This window comes from Arachis stenosperma, chromosome 5, assembly GCF_014773155.1.
Source record: "Arachis stenosperma cultivar V10309 chromosome 5, arast.V10309.gnm1.PFL2, whole genome shotgun sequence".
In the NCBI taxonomy this organism is placed as follows: domain Eukaryota; kingdom Viridiplantae; phylum Streptophyta; class Magnoliopsida; order Fabales; family Fabaceae; genus Arachis; species Arachis stenosperma.
The window spans coordinates 101,063,851-101,081,350 of record NC_080381.1 but is presented as its reverse complement, the minus strand read 5'-3'; the positions used below and the strand labels follow the sequence as shown (position 1 = coordinate 101,081,350).

The window sequence follows — 17,500 nt, the reverse complement described above, 5'->3', positions numbered from 1 at the left end:
GTGCAACGACCCCAGCCAACGTTGCAACGCGCCCTGCCTCCGTTGCACGGACCCCAGCATCCGTTGCACCGCGCCAGCATCCGTTGCAACGGCCCCCAGCCAACGTTGCAACGCGACCTGCCTCCGTTGCAACGGCCACGGCCAACGTTGCAACGCGCCCTGCCTCCGTTGCAACGGACCCCAGCATCCGTTGCACCGCGCCAGCATCCGTTGCAACCCCCCAGCCAACGTTGCAACGCGACCTGCCTCCGTTGCAACGGCCACGGCCAACGTTGCAACGCGCCCTGCCTCCGTTGCAACGGACCCCAGCATCCGTTGCAACGGCCCCCAACCAACGCTGCAACGCGCCCTGCCTCCGGTGCAACGGCCACGGCCAACGTTGCATGGCGCCCTGCCTCCGTTGCAACGACCCCAGCCAACGTTGCACCGCGCCCAGCATCCGTTGCAACGGCCCCCAGCCAACGTTGCACCGCGCCTCCGCTGCAACGGCCACGGCCAACGTTGCATGGCACCCCGCCTCCGTTGCAACGACCCCAGCCAACGTTGCAACGCGCCTGCCTCCGTTGCAACGGACCCCAGCATCCGTTGCACCGCGCCCAGCATCCGTTGCACCGGCCCCCAGCCAACGCTGCAACGCGCCCTGCCTCCGGTGCAACGGCCACGGCCAACGTTGCATGGCGCCCCGCCTCCGTTGCAACGACCCCAGCCAACGTTGCAACGCGCCCTGCCTCCGTTGCAACGGACCCCAGCATCCGTTGCACCGCGCCAGCATCCGTTGCAACGGCCCCCAGCCAACGTTGTACCGCGCCCTGCCTCCGCTGCAATGGCCACGGCCAACGTTGCAACGCGCCCTGCCTCCGTTGCAACGGACCCCAGCATCCGTTGCACCGCACCAGCATCCGTTGCAACGGCCCCCAGCCAACGCTGCAACGCGCCCTGCCTCCGGTGCAACGGCCACGGCCAACGTTGCATGGCGCCCTGCCTCCGTTGCAACGACCCCAGCCAACGTTACACCGCGCCCAGCATCCGTTGCAACGGCCCCCAGCCAACGTTGCACCGCGCCCTGCCTCTGCTGCAACGGCCACGGCCAACGTTGCATGGCGCCCCGCCTCCGTTGCAACGGACCCCAGCCAACGTTGCAACGCGCCCTGCCTCCGTTGCACCGCGCCAGCATCCGTTGCAACGGCCCCCAGCCAACGTTGCAATGCGACCTGCCTCCGTTGCAACGGCCACAGCCAACGTTGCAACGCGCCCTGCCTCCGTTGCAACGGAACCCAGCATCCGTTGCACCGCGCCCAGCATCCGTTGCAACGGCCCCCAGCCAACGCTGCAATGCGCCCTGCCTCCATTGCAACGGACCCCAGCATCCGTTGCACCGCGCCCAGCATCTGTTGCAACGGCCCCCAGCCAACGCTGCAACGCGCCCTGCCTCCGGTGCATCGGCCACGGCCCACGTTGCATGGCGCCCTGCCTCCGTTGCAACGACCCCAGCCAACGTTGCAACGCGCCCTGCCTCCGTTGCAACGGACCCCAGCATCCGTTGCAACCCCCTCGGCCAAGGTTGCAACGCGCCCGGCCAAGGTTGCAACGCCCCCAGCCAACGTTGCAATGTCCCCGGCCAACGTTGCAACGCGCCCGGCATCCGTTGCAACGCGCCCCGCCTCCGTTGCAACGGACCCCAGCATCCGTTGCACCGCCCCCAGCCAACGCTGCAACGCGCCCGGCATCTGTTGCACCGCCCCCCCCAACGCTGCAACGCGACCTGCCTCCGTTGCAACGCCGCCCAGCCAACGCTGCAACGCGCCCGGATCTGTTGCACTGCCCCCCAGCCAACGCTGTAACGCGACCTGCCTCCGTTGCAACGCCGCCCAGCCAACGTTGCAACTCGCCCGGCATCCGTGCAACCCGACTGCCTCCGTTGCAACGCCACCTGCCTCGCAGGGTGCCTGCTCACCCTTTCCCGGGCGCTTTCTACGTGGACCACGTGTCGAGTCTAGGCGTGGCCCGACCTCGGCGGTGCCAGCTCTCCTCGGGCCACGTCCTTCCCCGGTTGACCGCGTACCGGGTCTTGTTGCCTACGGGGGGACCAGGCATCGAGCGTAGTGCTGGCATTGCGCCCAGCAATCCTTCGGCCAGGTCGAGTCTGAGAAACTGGGGACGCCTCCCTATAATAGGCTGCCGAGCCGTTACAGAAGTTAAGCCGGTTGAGGTCGGTTTTGCCGTTCGGGGATCCGTTTGCGTTCTATACGGCCCATTCTTCCCCCGGGGGCGGTAAGGGGGGCGGGGGAGGGCGACTCGCCCTAAAGAGGAAAGGTCATTTTTGACCGGGATATTTTTTCGCGCAGCCTTTAAAAAGTATTCCCAACGCCCCGACAAAACTTCAGGCAAAACTCACGAGCCAACGGTGATGTGTGGAAATTTGGGTCCTCCGTTGCAATCACTGGGGCCGACCGGCCTGAACAGGCCACGTGCCTGTTCTGTCCGACATGCTCGGCGGAACTCCTGTAGGGGTCGAATTTCGACGCAGTTTTTCCCAAGCACCTTTCGAATAAACGAGATCGTTGCGTGATACGTAAAACTTAGAATTTCACGTACAACCGGCAAGTATACCGGGTCGCATCAAGTAATAAGACTCACTAGGAGTGAGGTCGATCCCACGAGGATTGGTAGATTAAGCAACTTTAGTTAAATGGTAGATTTAGTCAAGCGAACATAGTTTTGATTTCATGATCATTTTGATTTTTGAACATAATTGCAAGAATTTAAATGGCAAAGAATATAAAGAACTAGAAGATAGAAATAAAATGAAAGTAAATAACGAAAAAAATGCAAGAAACTTAAATGACATCAAAGATAAATTGCTAGGAATTAAAGGTTGCAGAAATTTAAAGAGCATAAGAGCAAGAGCAAGAAATAAAGAGACAGAATGTAGATGACAAGAAAAATAAATTGCAAGAATGTAAAGGGAGATGGGGTGATGGGTATTCAAACAACTAATAAGCAAAAGAAATAAGAATTGATGGTAGAGAAGATCATTAGGGATCAGAGATGTTAGTTTTCATGAATTGATGTTAGTCAAATTCCTCTCAATCATGGGTATAGATCTATGGCAAGTGGGTGATTGAACCCCAATCTCTTGGTGATTCAATCTCTCTCAACATAGCCAATTGCCACTCTCGTGATCTAATTGTTCATGAGAAGAGATGAAGCTCATATATATCCAGCCACACAATTTCTATAATCTCAACCAAGGAGAGTTACATCTCACATACTAACCAAGGTATATTGATTAAAGAAATCATGAAAGGATGAACTCTAAACTGAATTATGTGGCTCATTCCTCAAATTCACCACATAATTCATGTAGATTAACCCCTCTCTCGATGGTGGTTGAATCTATGAAGAGCAAGAGTTCCCTCTTTAGATCAACCACTAGAATTGAGGAGGAAAGATGGGTTCATCAATCCATTCCAACAAACAGAGCTCCTCCCCCTAATGAAAGTGGGGTTTAGTGAGTCATTGCTCCAATTTCAACAACAATTGCCATAAACAAGAATTAAACTAAGTGTAAAGGAAGAAGAAGAAGAAGAATGAAACGCTTAAACTTGTAAATGAAGAAGAAAAGTTCCAATAGAAAACCAAAGATGAGCTCCTCGGGAGAGTACCCGGAAGTTCTTACAAAAGCTAAATAAAAGTGCAAAAGAGTCTAAAAAGTCTAAGTGTCAACAAGTATTCAAAAGTGTAAAAGTCCCCTACAAGTACATCAATCTCTTCTATTTATACTACTCTAAAACTCTTCAGAGATCTTCAATTTGGGTTAGCAATGTGGGCTTTCTCATTGTTGAATTCTTGGCTCAATTGGAGGTGTTTTGGCCTTTGTGATGACTAGGGGAAGTAGAGCAAGTTGGCCCAATTCTGGCCCATGGGGCGTTGTTGGCAATAACTCAGGCCTTAGTGCACGTTGGCAACGTGCATGCCAATTTCCTGGGCATGAAGTATGAGACTTGGGCGTTGCTAGCCCAAGTTGTTGCCAACAACTTGCTTTTCCTCTTCTTGGCCTTACTTTCATGCTAAATGTAGCCCAGAATTTGAGTGTCAACCTTCAGCTTCAATATGGACTATTATACATCATTGGAAAGCTCTTGATGTCTATTTTCTAATGCCACTGGAATCACCTCAATTGGACTTTCCTAGCTCAAGTTATGGTTCCTCAAAGAAGGTAAGGTCAAGCTGCCAAGTTGTTGCCAAGTTGTTGTGAATAACGCACCCTCAACCCCAAGTTGGCAACGTGCCCATGCATCACTCTCCCAAGGCAGGGGCTTGAGGCTGGCGTTGTTGCAAAACACGCCCCCTTAATGCACGTTGGCAACGTGCTCGATCCCACATCCAAGGCTCATCTCTAGCTCCCTTGAATTTCACTTCATGTTCTTGTTTTTAGGGTCTAAAGATGACTCTGGTTTGGCTTCAATCTTGTGCTCCACCATAGACTATTATATATGGTTGGAAAGCTCTGAATGTCAGCTTTCCAACGCAACTGGAAGCACTCAATTTGGATCTCTGTAGCTCAAGATATCTTCCATTGAAGAGGACATGGTCAGGCTGCCTTGTTGGAGTTGTTGTGAATAACGCCCATACATTTCAAGTTAGCAACGTGCACCATAATTTCCTGGCGTTGTTGTGAATAACTCCTTCTCTTTAGCACGTTGGCAACGTGCTCGAGCCCTTCTCAAGGCTCCATGCTTGCTTCCTGGCGTTGGCAACGTGCATGGCAAGGCCATTGGGCGTTGGCAACATGCATGGTGCATCTCCCTGGCGCTAGCAACTTGGATGGTGCCTTGATTGGCGTTGGCAACGCGGATGGTGGGCTGATGGGCGTTTGCAACACCGTTGGTGCGCCATTGGGCATTTGGCAACCTGGTTGGTGCGCCATTGGGCGTTTGGCAACCTGGTTGGTGCGCCATTGAGCGTTTGGCAACCTGGTTGGTGCGCCAAGACTTGGTTCCAAAATTTGCTTGTGTGTGGCGTTGGCAACGCCCATCTAGCGTTGGCAACGTGGTTGAGCTTGCTTCCTATGGTGCCAAAGTTGCTTGGTTGTGTGGCGTTGGCAACGCCCTCCTCAAGTTGGCAACGTGGTTGAGCTTGCTCCAGGGCCAGGCTTGTGTGTGTGGCGTTGCCTTCAACAACGCCCATAGTTCTTGGCGTTGGCAACGCCCTCGACACTCCTTCATGGCTCAAGTTCCTTGCTTGTGTGGGCGTTGGCAACTTGGTTCTAGAGTTGGCAACGCCAACTTTGCTTCCAGGGCTGCCAAACTTGCTTGGGTTGTGGCGTTGGCAACGTCTAGAGTTGGCAACGCCAACTTTGCTCCTTCCAGGGTCAAGCTTGCCTTGTGTTGTGGCGTTGGCAACGTGGATCTCAAGTTGGCAACGCCAACTTTGCTCCTTGGTTGCCTCCAGGACCAAGCTCTTTGTGTGTGGGCGTTGTCCTCAATAACGCACACTATATCCAAGTTGGCAACGCCAACTTCATTTTCCTGGCGTTGGCAAGAATAACGCCCCTTGTATCCAAGTTGGCAACGCCAACTTCTTGCCCAGCTTGCATCATTCTTGCTTCCATGCTTCCTTGTCTCATCACCTATCATCAACAAGGGAAATAGCTTCAAAGTCTTACCAATTCATGCAATAAATTTCATGAGATTCATTCATACTCATTCATATATGCATTCCTTAAAACATTTGCATGAATTTGGCTAGAATTAACATGTTCCTTGATATCATGATGCATGGAAACAAAACTCATAAAAGGACTTGTTTATTTAGGGAAAATGAGTGAAATTAAGCTAAAACTAAACTAAACTAACTAACTAATAATGCAAATATGCATTTGCATCACAACACCAAACTTAAAGTATTGCTTGTCCTCAAGCAAAATATACAGGATTTTGTCACAAGAATTTAAGATGTAAGACTTGAATGTTCTTCCAGAGAGTAATTTTCATTGAGCATATTGTCCTCACTTGTGTGGTCATTAATTTATTGTAATTGAACACAACTATTCAACTTTTTCAATTAAAATGCTTGCTTCACTACTAAATTGGTTAACTTCACTAGACTTCTTTCATACCTTAGCACATGATCCTTGAACCAAATTTTTTTTTTTTGCTTATTTCTTTTTCCTTCTTTTTTTCTCTCTTTTTTTTTCTTTTTCTTTCAATTAAGCTCGAAATCTTGTCTTAAGGCGGCTCTTTAGCATAAGCTTTCAATCAACAATCCCAAACCAGTTGGTTCAAGTTGTTAAGTGTTGAGACACTCTTAAAGATTTACTCACTCAAGCCTCTTTCCTTAACACATTCAGTCACAGGCATATAACATTGAAATCTTGTTTGGATAGTGGTGTCCAGCACCTCTTTGGGTTGCTAAATGTTCTGTTATAGAGCTACTCTTGATTGTGGGTTTTCAATCGATAATCCCGAGTTAGTTAACTCAAGTTACCGGGTGATGAAGCACCCCTCGGATTTACTAGCCCAAGTATGTCTCTTAACATCAATCACCACAGACACATATCCAACTTTTGTCATTGATGCCTAGCCTTTCATTCTATGTACTCTATTTTCTTTATTGTCAAGGTTATTTGTGCTATTACTGTTAAAGTCTTTGTGATCCTTAACCAAACTAGTCTTGTATAAGCAAGCATTCTTTTGAAATCATTGAACATTGCTTCTTTCACAATAAACATACTAGCACTTTTCTCATGGGACAACATGATTCTTTTTAAGCTAGAATTCTCTCTGTTCTTACATCAAACTACACCTTTTATTCCAATGACAAGTAAAAGTACTAAAGACAAGCAACCATTCCAAATTTGTGAGTGGTGATGCATGGAATGGGCAATATAAAAGACAATGCTTCAAAAGAAAATGCATCCTAGAAGGTATACCATATTTCAGACATACATCTTTTTTTATTTAAAAACATAAAGAAACATAAAGAAAACAAAGGAACTTCACCACCTTTAGTCTTCATGTCCCTTTTCCTTTGCTTGATTCTCCTTGCTTTCCTTTGCCCTTTGGATCTTGTTTCTTTTTACTTCTTAACTCTCCTTGTTGCTTTGTTGTTGAATCTCCCTTTGGATCTTCTTTCTTTTTGCTCCTCCGTTCTCCTTGTTGTTGTGTCGTTGCATCCCTCTCTTCTCTTTGCCAAATTCCTGAGCTTATCATTGTCTCCTGTAGCCTCTGTTGATTGAATCTCACCCTTGCTAGTTCTTGCTGTTCAAATATCTTCCGAGCCTCATTAAAACATTTGATTTGTGGGTTGATCAATGGGGGTGTGGAACAGAGGTAACTAAGCTTTTCTTGGGTGCATATGTCATAGTCAAGTCTGTCCTTGTGCCTGGCTTCCTTGAACATTCTGTTTTCATTGAAATCTCTGTAGAGTGTTTCATGTCTAGCATCCAACCTATGGAGAAGTTCTCTTTGCTGAGCTTGCTCTATCCTTAGTTGAGCTTGTTCTTGTATCACTTTCTCCATGGCTTTTTCATGTTCCATAGCCGAATTGTTGATGGCTTCCTGCATCTTGGCATATTGTTCTTGTTGTAACTCCATCATGTGTGCTTGGTATTCATTTTGTTGGTTCATCCATTGAACTTGAATACCTCTTTGTTGATCCATCAACTGCCAAAGATCCCTTTGTTGTTGAGCTTGCTCTTCTTGGCTTCTTTGAATTTGTGAGTATTGCCCAGAAATCCCTTCCAAGGCGGCTTGGAGTTGGTTCATGTTCAAGGTGTGGGATTCATCCATTTCTTGAGGCTCCTCCTCTTGTCTTACTTCTTTCCTTTTTTTCCTTCTTGCTAAGGGTTGCCTTTCCAATTGTGTTGTGGTGATGAACTCCAACCTTTCTCGGGTGAGAGGCTTTCCAATAGAGACCAAATCAGTTTCTCCAAATTCTTCAAGAGGCACTCCAGCTTCTTCACATAGGCGCAGAATGGTACTAGGATATCCTAGCCAGCTGTCCTGTTTGACTTTTTGAGCTATTTCAATGATGTTCCTGGCTATAATGTCTCCAACATTGATTTCCCCTCCTTTCATTATGCAATGGATCATTATAGCTCTATTCACGGTTACCTCAGAGTTATTTGAAGTAGAGATCAATGACCTCCTCACTATGTCATGCCATCCTTTTGCTTGAGGTATGAGATCACCTCTCCGAAGTTTGAGTGGTCGGCCATGTGAATCCAATACCCAATCAGTGCCTATTCTGCATAAGTCACTCACCACATCCACATATCTTGGGTCATTTTCAACCCTTTCTTCATAGCTAGGTCGTTTGAACTGTTTGTGCTTGACCCTTAGCACCCTATTGATGGTGTCCGGGCTAAAATCAACATCCACACCTCTTACATAGCTCATGTAAGGTTCTTCATCATCATATTCTCTTATCACATTAGTAAAGAATTCATGGATGAGAAGCATGCTCACTTCTTGAGGTTGGTCACAGAGAAGCTCCCATCCCCTTTTTCTGATTATTTTTTGTATTTCAGGATATTCATCTTTTTTAAGCTTGAATGGTAGCTCTGGAACAACATCTTTGCTTGACATCCAACTAAAGATCCGCTCATTGTGTTTGGATTTGAATCTTCTTTGATCAAATTCATCTTCTCTCCTATCCCTTGATGATGAGGCCATTGAGATTCACTTGCAAGATTGAATCTCCCCAACACCAAACTTAGATGAATGCTTGTCCTCAAGCACAAGGAAAATGATTGTGAATGAGAGAGATATGAGATAAGCACGGTGGCTTAGAGAAGGTAGAAAATGATGGTGAAGGAGATTGAGTGTTTCGGTTATGTGAGAGATGTGATGCTTCAAGAGTTTTGTTGGGTAAAGATGAGGTCCAAGGTTAGAATTTGTGAAACATGGAGTAGGTTAGAGGTTGAGTATGAGTTCGGTTAGTGAAGTGAAAGTTGATGGGTAGAAGAATGAATGATGAATGAATATGGTTGAAGTATTTAAAGTGAAAGTTGGTGGGAAGGCATTTAAGGCTCGGTCATGGCATGCTTCCTTGTGCCCATTGCATGTTGATTTGTTTTTCCCCATGCACAAAGTTCAAAACTCATGTGACTTCCCTTCCTTGTGTATCCGTGACCTCACTCACTAAGATTCTCCATCATTTCTTTCTTTCTTCCATTATATGCTTCCAAGATTCCCCATCACTTCTTTCTTTCTTTCCTGCAACAAAATGCCAAAGGCTTGAGATTCTTAAAGTGACATTAATGGCTAAAAATCTATGATGATGTTCCTATGCAAAATTGACTAAATTAGATTCCCTAATCTATTTTTTTAGCATTAATAATGCAAGTAAAGACACCAAACTTAGTTTGTGACTAAGTGTTCTATGGAATTAATTCCAAAGATAGCCACCTCAAACTTAGTAATTTACCTACATTGCATGCTTTTTCACGTTTTTTTTTTTTTTTTATAACTAAAGTAGATGACAATACTTTCATAGCCTAGCATTTTCGTGTATGTATGGACACCAAACTTAGTTTGTGGCTAAGTGTTGTAGAACACACATTTGCCATTACTTCAAAATTGGCCACACCAAACTTAGTGCCTTGCATACACCATGTACTAGTCTACTTGATCATTATTGGTTACTAAAACATAAAAATAAAAGACTCCCTGTGCATGGGTTGCCTCCCATGAAGCGCTTTGTTTATTGTCCTTAGCTCGACATTGCAGCTTCTTTGCTCATGTTAAGAGTTGCACACTCTCTTCCTTGCTCCAAGGGCCACCAAAATAGTGCTTCACCCTATGTCCATTGACTGTGAAGGTTTGTTTTGAGGCTTCATCAAGCAGTTCAACATAGCCATGAGGTGATACTTTGGTGATGGTGTATGGACCAGTCCATCTAGACCTCAGCTTCCCAGGGAAGATCTTCAATCTTGAATTGAATAACAACACCTTTTGGCCCGGTTCAAATGTTCTTTGAGAGATCCTCTTATCATGCCATCTCTTTGCTCTCTCCTTGTATATTTTGGCATTGTCATATGCCTCCAATCTGAACTCCTCAAGCTCATTGAGTTGTAGCAACCTCTTCTCTCCTGCTGCTTGAGCATCTAAATTCAGAAGTTTGGTGGCCCAGAAGGCCTTATGTTCAAGCTCCACAGGGAGGTGGCATGCTTTTCCATACACCAACTGAAATGGAGATTTTCCTATGGGTGTCTTGAAGGCTGTCCTATATGCCCAAAGTGCATCATCTAGCTTCCTAACCCAATCCTTTCTTGTTGTTCCCACAGTTTTCTCCAAGATCCTTTTCAGCTCTCTGTTGGCAAGTTCAGCTTGTCCATTGGTTTGTGGGTGATATGGGGTAGCTACTTTGTGTGTAACACCATACTTGTGGAGTAAAGAATTGAGTTGCTTGTTGCAAAAGTGGCTTCCCCCATCACTTATAAGTCCTTTGGGCACTCCAAATCTAGTGAAGATGTTCTTCTTGAGGAATTGCAAGACCACGTTGGTATCACATGTGGTGGTGGCTATTGCTTCTACCCATTTGGAGACATACTCTACTGCTACCAGGATGTATTTGAACGTGTAGGATGGAGGAAAAGGTCCCATGAAATCTATTCCCCACAAATCAAAGAGTTCCACTTCCAAAATGAACTTTTGAGGCATCTCATTTTTCTTTGACAAACCCCCTGTTCTTTGACATTCATTGCATTGGCTCACAAACTCCCTAGCATCCTTGAAGATTGAAGGCCAATAGAAACCACTTTGAAGGACCTTTGCAGCAGTTCTTTCAGCCCAAAATGACCACCATAGCTAGAGTTGTGACAATGCCATAGTATGTCCTTCATCTCACCTTCTGGCACACATCTTCTTATCATTCCATCTGGGCATCTTTTGAACAAGAATGGTTCGTCCCAAAAGAAGAACCTAGCCTCATGCAACAGCTTCTTAACTTGTTGTCTTGTGTACTCTTGTGGAATGATTCTTCCTGCCTTGTAGTTGGCCATGTCTGCAAACCAAGGGACATGTTGAATGTGTAAGAGGTGTTCATCTGGAAACTCTTCATTTATTGATGGAATTTGTCTTGGCATGCATCTTGTGGTACCCTTGATAAGTGATCAGCAACTTGATTTTCACTGCCCTTTCTATCTTTGATCTCAATGTCAAACTCTTGTAGGAGTAGCACCCATCTGATTAGCCTTGGTTTGGCATCCTGTTTTGACATAAGATACTTAATGGCAGCATGGTCAGTATACACTAAGACTTTAGATCCAATCAAATATTGTCTAAACTTATCAAAGGCATACACCACGGCTAGTAACTCTTTCTCTGTTGTGGTGTAGTTTCTTTGAGTTTCATTCAATACCTTACTTGCATAGTAGATAACATGAAGCCTCTTTTCCTTCCTCTTCCCCAACACAGCGCCAATTGCAAGGTTGCTTGCATCACACATGAGTTCAAAAGGTAGTCCCCAAATTGGGGGTGTGATGATTGGTGCTGTGGTAAGCTTAGCCTTTAGAGTTTCAAAAGCATGCTTGCATTCATCATCAAAGATAAAAGGATTGTCTACCACCAGTAAATTGCTTAGTGGCTTTGCTATTTTTGAAAAATCTTTGATGAATCTCCTATAAAATCCAGCATGCCCCAAGAAACTCCTAACGGCTTTCACACTAGTTGGCAAAGGAAGTTTTTCTATAATTTCTACTTTTGCCTTGTCAACCTCTATACCTTTTCTTGAAATTTTATGACCAAGAACAATGCCTTCGGGTACCATGAAATGGCATTTTTCCCAATTCAAAACTAAGTTTGTTTCTTGGCATCTTTTCAAGACTAAGGTAAGATGGTGCAAGCAAGTATTGAATGAATCACCAAAAACAGAGAAATCATCCATAAAGACTTCAATGAATTTTTCTACCATGTCTGAGAAGATTGAAAGCATGCATCTTTGAAAGGTAGCTGGGGCATTGCAAAGTCCAAATGGCATCCTCCGGTATGCAAAGACTCCAAAGGGACAAGTGAAGGAAGTCTTCTCTTGATCCATGGGGTCAACCACTATCTGATTATACCCAGAATATCCATCAAGAAAACAATAATAAGCATGGCCAGCCAACCTTTCAAGCATCTGATCAATGAAAGGTAGAGGAAAGTGGTCTTTTCTTGTGGCATCATTCAACCTCCTATAGTCTATGCACATCCTCCACCCTGTCACTGTTCGTGTTGGGATAAGCTCATTCTTCTCATTAACAATGACAGTCATGCCTCCTTTCTTAGGTACTACTTGCACTGGACTGACCCATGGGCTGTCAGATATAGGGTAGATGATCCCAGCCTTGCACAACTTCAGGACTTCCTTTTGAACAACCTCCTTCATTGTAGGATTCAATCTTCTTTGGGGTTGTACCACCGGTTTGGAACCCTCCTCTAAGAGTATCTTGTGCATGCATACAGCAGGGCTTATGCCTTTCAAGTCATCAATGGTCCATCCCAATGCCTCTTTGTGAGCTCTCAAAACCACAAGGAGCTTTTCTTCTTCTTCTGCATTCAATGTGGAATTGATGATCACTGGGAAGCTATCCTTCTCACCAAGAAATGCATATTTAAGATGAGGGGGTAGTGGTTTCAACTCTTGTTGTGGTGCCTTTTCTTTGGTAGCTTCACTGGTTCCTTTGATGCTTCCAACGTGTTTTCTTCTTGTCCTTTGATGTTATGGACTTCCTCTTGTTTCATTTGATGGTTTGTGTCAAGCACTTCTTCAACCAAAGAGTCTACTACATCAATCCTCATGCAATTTTCTTTCTCAACAGGGTGTTGCATTGCTTTGAAGACATTTATGGTCATTTGCTCATCATGCACCCTGAAGATCATCTCTCCCTTTTCCACATCAATGATTGTTCTAGCTGTAGCCAAAAAGGGTCTACCAAGAATGACTGAATTGTTTCCCTCTTCATCCATGTCTAGGACCACAAAATCAGCTGGGAATATGAAGTTTCCCACCTTCACCAAGAGGTTCTCAACTACTCCATTTGGCACTTTGATGGATCTGTCAGCAAGTTGGAGTGACATCCTTGTGGGTTTGAGCTCTTCAATCATCATTTTCTTCATCATGGTAAGGGGCATTAAGTTAATGCTTGCTCCCAGTCACAAAGTGATTTGTCAACAGCCATGCTCCCAATCGTGCAAGGTATGAGAAAGCTGCCAGGGTCTTTGAGTTTTGGAGGTAACCCTTGTTGAATGATGGCACTACACTCTTGATTGAGAACCACGGTTTCTTTTTCTTGCCAACTCCTCTTCTTGGTGATCAACTCCTTAAGAAACTTTGCATACAATGGCATCTGTTCTAGAGCCTCTGCCAATGGGATGTTGATTTCAAGTTTCTTGAAGATCTCTAAGAACCTTGGGAATTGTTGGTCCTTTGCTCCTTTGTGTATCCTAGTTGGGTATGGAAGCTTGGGTACATAAGCTTTCACTCCTTCATTTTTGTTTTCTTTTTGTGGATTCATACTCTCCTTGCCATCACGGTTGCCTCCTTGACTTGGTGGATTGCCTTGTGGCTTGACAACCTCCTTGCCTTTGTTAGATGTTGAACCCTTTTCTTCATCTTGCTTCTCCACTGTGTCTTGCTCTTTGGGTTTTGTTGCTTCTTTATTTGAACTTTCACCAACTACCTTGCCACTCCTTAACTGCAAAGCCTTACATTCTTCTCTTGGGTTGGGTATTGTGTCACTTGGGAGGACATGGGTTGGTTTCTCGGCTTGTTTGGCTAGTTGTCCCACTTGTCTCTCAATGTTCTTCATAGTGACCGCTTGTTCTTGTTGTCCCTTAGCTAAAGCTTGAGTGGTTTGAGCAAGTGCTTGCAAGTTGCTTCCAGACTTGAGATTCTGGCCTCATGATGGTCAATTGGAGGTATGATGGGGGTTGATTGTTGTTGGAAGTTGTTGGGTGGATTAGTGTGGTAATTTTGTGAGTTGGATGTTGGTGCAGAGAAGTTATTTTGGTGGGTTTGTGAGTTATGATGGGGGTGTTGATATGTGTTTTGTGTTTTTCTATATTGGTTAGTGTTGTTGGTATGGTGATTTTGGTTGTTTGTGTTACGGGTGTGATTGTGGTTGTTGTTCTTTTGCCAATGGTTTTCTCCCCACTTTAAATTGGGATGATTCTTCCAAGATGAGTTGTATGTATCACCATGGAATTCCTCCTGAGAATTTGAAGTATTCTGCATGTATTGAACTTGTTCTTGTGGTTGTTCAACCGTGGTTCCTTCACCTTGGTTCCATTCAAGTGATGGTTGATTTGTTGTGTTCACTGATGCAAGTTGCATACCATCCATTCTCTTTGTTATCATCTCCATTTGTTGTTGGATTTGTTGGTGCATTAACTTGTTTTGTGCCAAGATAGCATCAACACCTTCAAGCTCCATTACACCTTTCTTTGGGGTGGATTGTGTTGCCTCTCTGATGAGTAATAATATTGATTGTTTGCCACAATCTCAATGAGGTTTTGAGCCTCCTCAGCAGTTTTCATCATGTTGAGTGATCCTCCTGATGAGTAGTCTAGTCCCTTCCTTGCTTCTAGCTTAGGCCTTCATAGAAGTTTTGGAGCTTAACCCAATCACTAAACATGTCTGGAGGACATCTTCTCATTAGTGCCTTATATCTTTCCCAGGCTTCGTACAATGACTCCCCTTCCATTTGCCTAAAAGTCTGAACCTCTGTCTTCACTTGATGACCTTTTGAGGTGGGTAGAACTTTGCTAGAAATTTGCCCATCACTTCATTCCAATCATTGAGGCTTTCCTTGGGGAATGATTCTAGCCATTGAGTGGCTTTATCCCTCAAAGAGAATGGAAATAGCAACAACTTGTAGACATCTGGATGCACTCCATTTGTCTTCACTGTATTGCATATCCTCAGAAAAACAGAGAGATGTTGATTTGGGTCTTCAAGAGGTCCCCCTCCATAAGAGCAATTGTTCTGTACCAAAGTGATGAGCTGAGGTTTTAGCTCAAAGTTATTGGCCTGAACATTTGGTGTAGCAATGCTGCTCCCACAATGTCTTGGATCAGGGATAGTATATGAGGATAACACCCTTCTAGCGTGTCCACCATTATTGTTGACCCCTCCAGGAGGGTTGTGCATCTCATCCTCCATGACTTGATCTTCTCCCTCTGATTCCTCTGACCCTTCTTCACCAACTATGAACTTTCCTCTTTCTGCTCTCCTTAACCTTCGGCGGGTTCTCTCGTCCTCAATATCACGTCTACTTGTTCCTGACATACACAAACAGAACCAAAATCACAAGTGAGATATTCTAGAACTAGAGTGGAATTGGAGTTAGTGAAACAAAGTATCAAACAGTTAGTGGGCTTAACAAAAATAAAAAAAAAATGCTTAATCTAAACCACCTTTCACTTAATCATTGTCAATCTTTCCAATCCCCGGCAACGGCGCCAAAAACTTGATACGTAAAATTAGAATTTCACGTACAACCGGCAAGTATACCGGGTCGTCAAGTAATAACTCACTAGAGTGAGGTCGATCCCACGAGGATTGGTAGATTAAGCAACTTTAGTTAAATGGTAGATTTAGTCAAGCGAACATAGTTTTGATTTCATGATCATTTGATTTTGAACATAATTGCAAGAATTTAAATGGCAAGAATAAAGAACTAGAATAGAAATAAAATGAAGTAAAAACGAAACTTAAATGCAAGAAACTTAAATGACATCAAAGATAAATTGCTAGGAATTAAAGGTTGCAGAAATTTAAAGAGCATAAGAGCAAGAGCAAGAAATAAAGAGACAGAATGTAGATGACAAGAAAAATAAATTGCAAGAATGTAAAGGGAGATGGGGTGATGGGTATTCAAACAACTAATAAGCAAAAGAAATAAGAATTGATGGTAGAGAAGATCATTAGGGATCAGAGATGTTAGTTTTCATGAATTGATGTTAGTCAAATTCCTCTCAATCATGGGTATAGATCTATGGCAAGTGGGTGATTGAACCCCAATCTCTTGGTGATTCAATCTCTCTCAACATAGCCAATTGCCACTCTCGTGATCTAATTGTTCATGAGAAGAGATGAAGCTCATATATTATCCAGCCACACAATTTCTATAATCTCAACCAAGGAGAGTTACATCTCACATACTAACCAAGGTATATTGATTAAAGAAATCATGAAAGGATGAACTCTAAACTGAATTATGTGGCTCATTCCTCAAATTCACCACATAATTCATGTAGATTAACCCCTCTCTCGATGGTGGTTGAATCTATGAAGAGCAAGAGTTCCCTCTTTAGATCAACCACTAGAATTGAGGAGGAAAGATGGGTTCATCAATCCATTCCAACAAACAGAGCTCCTCCCCCTAATGAAAGTGGGGTTTAGTGAGTCATTGCTCCAATTTCAACAACAATTGCCATAAACAAGAATTAAACTAAGTGTAAAGGAAGAAGAAGAAGAAGAATGAAACGCTTAAAACTTGTAAATGAAGAAGAAAAGTTCCAATAGAAAACCAAAGATGAGCTCCTCGGGAGAGTACCCGAAAGTTCTTACAAAGCTAAATAAAAGTGCAAAAGAGTCTAAAAAGTCTAAGTGTCAACAAGTATTCAAAAGTGTAAAAGTCCCCTACAAGTACATCAATCTCTTCTATTTATACTACTCTAAAACTCTTCAGAGATCTTCAATTTGGGTTAGCAATGTGGGCTTTCTCATTGTTGAATTCTTGGCTCAATTGGAGGTGTTTTGGCCTTTGTGATGATAGGGGAAGTAGAGCAAGTTGGCACCAATTCTGGCCCATTGATGGGTGTTGTTGGCAATAACTCAGGCCTTAGTGCACGTTGGCAACGTGCATGCCAATTTCCTGGGCATGAAGTATGAGACTTGGGCGTTGCTAGCCCAAGTTGTTGCCAACAACTTGCTTTTCCTCTTCTTGGCCTTACTTTCATGCTAAATGTAGCCCAGAATTTGAGTGTCAACCTTCAGCTTCAATATGGACTATTATACATCATTGGAAAGCTCTTGATGTCTATTTTCTAATGCCACTGGAATCACCTCAATTGGACTTTCCTAGCTCAAGTTATGGTTCCTCAAAGAAGGTAAGGTCAAGCTGCCAAGTTGTTGCCAAGTTGTTGTGAATAACGCACCCTCAACCCCAAGTTGGCAACGTGCCCATGCATCACTCTCCCAAGGCAGGGGCTTGAGGCTGGCGTTGTTGCAAAACACGCCCCCTTAATGCACGTTGGCAACGTGCTCGATCCCACATCCAAGGCTCATCTCTAGCTCCCTTGAATTTCACTTCATGTTCTTGTTTTTAGGGTCTAAAGATGACTCTGGTTTGGCTTCAATCTTGTGCTCCACCATAGACTATTATATATGGTTGGAAAGCTCTGAATGTCAGCTTTCCAACGCAACTGGAAGCACTCAATTTGGATCTCTGTAGCTCAAGATATCTTCCATTGAAGAGGACATGGTCAGGCTGCCTTGTTGGAGTTGTTGT

The 17,500-nt window shown here is 44.6% G+C and overlaps 1 pseudogene; it reads right to left on the bottom strand.

The window, feature by feature from the left end:
- Nucleotides 1-17,500, bottom strand: part of LOC130981007 (uncharacterized) — a 186,008-nt pseudogene that overhangs the window by 72,069 nt on the left and 96,439 nt on the right.